Source organism: Rhinoraja longicauda, chromosome 30 (genome assembly GCF_053455715.1).
Source record: "Rhinoraja longicauda isolate Sanriku21f chromosome 30, sRhiLon1.1, whole genome shotgun sequence".
NCBI lineage: Eukaryota > Metazoa > Chordata > Chondrichthyes > Rajiformes > Arhynchobatidae > Rhinoraja > Rhinoraja longicauda.
The window spans coordinates 13,083,192-13,089,191 of NC_135982.1; positions in this window are offsets into that span (position 1 = coordinate 13,083,192).

Genomic DNA, 6,000 nt, shown 5'->3' on the forward strand with positions numbered 1-6,000 from the left:
ATTCTGAGGTTATGACCTCCAGTCTTAGACTCTCCCACTAGTGGAAACATCCTCTCCACATCCACTCTATCCAAGCCTTTCATTATTTTGTATGCTTCAATGAGGTCCTCCCTCATTCTTCTAAACTCCAGCGAGTATAGGCCCAGTGCCGACAAACATTCATCATAGGTTAACCTCCTCATTCCTGGAAACTTCCTCTGGACCTTCACCAGTGCCAGCACATCCTTCCTCAGATATGGTGCCCAAAATTGCTCACAATATTCCAAATGCGGCCTTTGAGCCTTACCAGTGCCTTAGAGCCTCAGCATCACATCCGTTTTTGTATACAAGCCCTCTTGAAATAAATGCTAGCATTGAGTTTGCTTTCTTTACTTCCGATTTGACTTGCAGATTCACTTTTTGGGAATCCTGCACCAGCACTCCCAAGTCCCTTTGCACCTCTGATTTCTGGATTTTCTCCCCGTTTAGAAAAGTCTACGCCTTTATTCCTACCAAAATGCACGAGTCCACACTTTGCCACACGATATTCCATCTGCCACTTCTCTGCTGACTCTCCCAACCTATCCAAGTCCTTCAGCAGAGTCCCTGCTTTCTCTACACTGCCCGCCCTTCCACCTATTTTCATATCATCCGCAAACTTAGCCACAAAGCCTTCAATCCCCCTCGTCCAAATCATTAATATACAACGTGAAGAGTAACGGCCCCAGCACCGATCCCTGCGGAACTCCGCTAGTCAGTGACAGCCAACCAGAAAAAGCCCCCATTATTGCCACTCTTTGTCTTCTGCCATCCAGCCAACCTACTGCAGTTATTTTCTTATACTATCCATGCTAGTATCTTTGATAACATGGGCTCTCATCTTCCTAAGCAGCCTAACGTGTGACACCACGGGACCCACTCACAAGTTAGGCCATACTCTCGACCTAGTGTTATCGTCCGGATTCCCAATCAACAACATTGAAACTACTGAAGCCTGTCTATCGGACCACAGCGCTATCATTTTTGACGCATCTCTGCCTTTATCTCCCGCAAAATCTCATCTCCCTGTTCGCTACTCCCGCGACATAAATTCATTGACTGCCAGTAAATTCTCCGAGGCTCTCACAGCTGCCCCCCCCCAACATCTGCACTATTGAGGCCTCTCCCCCCCATCTCAGCACTGAAGATCTTGCCTCTTTATTTAATATCACTTGCTCTTCCATCCTGGATTCTATCGCTCCCCTTAAAATGAAAAAGCCTAAGCCCAAAGGTCGGCCGTGGCTCAATGACACCACCAAAGCCCTAAGAAGGAAGTGCAGAAAATCAGAAAGGATTTGTGACAAGCTTCAAATTTCCTTCGAAATTCTGAGAAACAATCTTCTCAAATACCAGGAAGCAGTAAAGTCTGCTAGAGCACAATACTTCTCCGACCTTATTTCCAAAAACTCTCATAACTCCAAGGTCCTATTTAGAACAATTACCTCTGTCATATGTCCCGCCCCCAGTACCAGCTTAGTTGGGTCCCCTGCTAAGTGCGAAGAATTCGCTAAATTTTTCACCAACAAAGTTGAGAACATTAGAATGAACATTTCCCCTCCCACCCGTGACCTAGCTGTCTCACTAATCTGTTCATCTAAATTGGACTGCTTCCAACCCGTCACTCTATCCTCCTTGCAAAGCTTGTCTCCGCTATGAAACCTGCAACCTGCCCCCTTGATCCTGCCCCCACTGCCCTTCTGAAGGATGTCATTGCAATAGCCGGTCCCAGCATCCTCTCTATTATCAACAGTTCTCTGGCCACTGGCACTGTTCCAACCAGTTTCAAACACGCGGTGGTCCAGCCCCTACTGAAAAAACCTAACCTAGACCCCACCTTGCCTAGCAACTACAGACCCATTTCCAAACTGCCATTCCTGTCAAAAGTCCTTGAAAAGGCAATTCTAAACCAATTAGTGCCCTACCTGCACCAATACACCATCCTGGAAAGTTTCCAGTCAGGTTTCAGAGCCCACCACAGCACAGAGTCTGCCTTGTTGAAGGTACACAACGACCTGCTTCTCGCCATCGACACCGGCGACTGTGCAATCCTGCTCCTTCTCGACCTCAGCGCAGCGTTCGATACAGTGGACCACACCATCCTTATTGACCATCTCCGGTACGCGGTTGGCATTGATGGCACTGCCCTGAGCTGGTTCGCTTCGTACCTCAAAGATAGGAGTTTCGCCATCAACATAGGCAGTTATTCCTCTGCTCCAGCTAGCCTCTCCTGCGGAGTTCCACAAGGCTCCATCCTAGGCCCCATTCTCTTCTCTCTATACATGCTCCCCCTTGGCCAAATCATTCAAAGGCACGGCATTTCGTTCCACTGCTATGCCGATGACACTCAGCTTTACCTCCCCCTGAAACCCAACAACCAGTCAAATTTAAACAGCCTCTTACACTGCCTTGAGGACATAAAATGTTGGATGGCACAGAACTTCCTCCAATTAAATGAGAGCAAGTCTGAGGTCATCCTATTCGGCCCCCCCGACTCCATCAAATCGATAACAGGCAGTCTTGGAAGTCTATCCTGCCTAGTCAAACCGCATGTCAAAAACCTCGGCATGATATTTGACACTGCATTAAAATTTGATAAGCAAGTCAACGCTGTGGTAAAAGCCAGCTTCTTCCAACTTCGAACCATAGCTAAAATCAAACCTTTCCTCCAATTCGACGACACAGAAAAAATCATTCACGCTTTCATTTCCTCCCGCCTAGACTACCGCAACTCCCTATACACTGGGATCAGCCAATCTTCCCTGTCCCGCCTGCAACTGGTCCAAAACTCCGCAGCGAGACTCCTGACGGGTACACCGTAAAAGGGACCATATCACCCCGATTCTGGCCTCTCTCCACTGGCTCCCTGTACGGTTAAGAATCAACTTCAAGCTCCTCCTATTCACGTATAAAGCCCTAAATGGACATCCCCCCCCACATCAAAAATCTTCTAACCCCCCTCTCTAACTCCAGGTCCCTCAGGTCGGCCGACTTGGGGCTACTCACTATCCCGCGGTCTAGGCTTAAGCTCAGGGGTGACCGCGCTTTTACGGTTGCAGCTCCTAGACTGTGGAACAGCATCCCTCTCCCCATCAGAACTGCCCCCTCCATCGACTCCTTTAAGTCCAGGCTCAAAACCTATTTCTACTCCCTAGCGTTTGAGGCTCATTGAGGAGGCGCTGTGAACTGTTTGCGTGCTACTGTATGTTTCATTTTTTTCCTTAGTACCTAATCAGATGTACAGCACTTTGGTCAACGTGGGTTGTTTTTAAATGTGCTATACAAATAAAATTGACTTGACTTGACTTGACCTTATTAAAGGCTCTCTGAAAATCTAAGTAAATAACATCTACTGACTCGGCTTTGTCTGTCCAGCTATTTCATCTTCAAAGAATCCCAGCAAATTTGTCAATCAAGGCCTCCCCTTCACAAAGCCTTGCTCACTTCAGGCTATTTTATCGTGAACTTCTAATACCCCATAACCTCATCCTTTATAATGGATTCTAAACTCTTACCAACCACCGAAGTCAGACTAACTGGCCTATATGGTTCCCACTATTCTGCTTTGCCCCCTTCTTGTGCAGCGGGGTAATATTGGCAATGTTCCAATCACCTGGGACCTCTCCTGTCTAGTGATTCTTGAAATATCACTGTCAATGCCGCCTCAATCTCTAAAGCCACTTCTTTCAGAACCTAGGGTGCAATCCATCCAGTCCAGGTGACATCCACCTTCAGCCCTTTCAGCTTTCCAAGCACCTGTTCCCTAGTAAGAGCCACTTCACAAACTTCCACCCAGACTCTCTTGAATTTCAGGCATGTTGCTGATGTCTTCCACTGCGAAGACTGATGCAAAAAAAGTTATTCAACTCCTCTGCCATTTCTTTATTTCCCATTATCACTTCTCCTGCATCATTCTCCAGCGGTCCAACTTCCACTCTTGCCTCTTTCTTACTCTTTATATAACTGAATAAGCTCTTGCTATCTTATTTTATATATTATCTTTTATATTTTGATATCTAGCAATTTTGATTTTTAAAAAAGGTGACCAAGAGGATTGATGAGTGTAGATGGTAGACATTGTCTACATGGACTTTAGCAAGGCCTTTGACAATGTTAAATGCGTTAAGTTGCTATCCCTTCATTTAAATCTTGCCCCTCACACCTTAAACCTAGCCTTCTAGTTCAGGATTCATTCACCCTCGAAAAAGCCAAATATAGGGAAAGGCAAGGAAACGACACATTTCCATCATGATCTCAATGAATGCCCCCCCCCCCCCTCTCATCGTTCTTTTCATTCACAACCCCTCAAGCCTGCAATCCTGCAGAGAAGTTACTGAGAGTAGCATTGGTGCATTTGACTCAGAAAATAGTGTTGAAAGCTCATTTAACATTCCAACACAAAACACCAAACTCCGCGTACAAGCCTTCTTCTGCTATGGACTTTGTTTGGGTGGCATCATGGCTTTCTAAAAGATGATGAGTAAGTTTTTAATTTACTCATTTAGTGCACTGAACACTGATAATTCCATTCAGATTTGTAAGCTAATCAAGTATCCTTCTAAACGGCAAGCCGTAAATTGACAAAATGAAAGATTGTATTTTACCTGCTTGAAGCAACTCAGTACATTGGAGACAGGAGTTGTGAAGATATTTCATGTCAAATTATGTTAAAGGAGGACAAAAATAACACAAGGACCAGATTGGGTCTGAATGGAGTACGAGGCATGTTGTACCACTGTCAGGATACTGTATGCACATACCACTGTCAGGTGCAGTGCAGAAGAGCTTGATGCCATTAACAAATGTTCACTGTCAGCAGTGGTAGGGTGGCTCCGGGAAATAAAAATGAGGGGGAAAATAAAATCATGTTTGAGAATGCCCTTTGCCACAGAACGTTTAATGTGGAACGTGTGGCTTGATTGATTGAATGATTGATACACCATGGAAACAAGTCCTTTGTTCCGCTGAGTCCACGCTGACCATCAATCATCCATTCACACTAGATCCATGTTATCCTGCTTTCACATCCACTCCCCACACACTGGAAACAATTTAGAGGCCAATAAACCTACAAACCCACATGTCTTTAGGATTTAGGATGTATCATGCAGATGAAATCCAGTCCCAGGGAGAATGTGCAAACTCCAGACAGCACCCAAGGTTATGATCGATCACAGGTCCGTGGTACTGAAGCAGCTGCTCTGCCAGCCGTGCGATTTCTAATTAAATCCTAATTATAAGCAAAACAATAGATCGTACTTCTGGACTAAAAAACTGCATCCCATTCAGACTTTGCCAGATTGTAGCGTACAAATATTCAAGCTGCACATGCCGTAAATTATAAAGAAACACGACAAGAAACATTGAATCTCTCCAACCTTTTCGGCAACAAGCATGCGGTCATTTGCCAAATTATTTACTGAGCAGGATTGGTTGCACACTTCAAGTAAACACCATTTCCAGGCTGAAGTAATATTTTGAGCTGGTAATGGTGGTGAGCATCAATTGGTATAATTTCATTGCACTGACAATTTGTTTGTTAAAAAATTTATTTACAGTATATGCATATTCAAATCCCATTTGTAGTTCATAAAACTTACATATTCAAGGCACATGTATGTTCACTGCACTACATTAAAAGGCCTATATACAGTATCTCATGGTTAAGCAATTTATTCTATTAATAGAACAGAACATATACACTTGAATAGACAATTATCAGTGGTGAATAACCAATCCCCCTCAAAAAAAAAGAAAATCTCTTTATAAAAAACAAATAACCACGCTCAGGTACATTATTTCCCAAAGAAAAATATTACGGTATTTTACATAACTGCAAAGAGCATGGCTACTTTCTTAAAAAAATGTATATATGCAGCAGCAATGAGAAGTAGCCATGAATCCTTAAAAATATAACAGCAGTCCAAGTATAATAGCTGGGACTGAGTACAAGATAACAGATGGTAAGTAATCACACATTTAAAA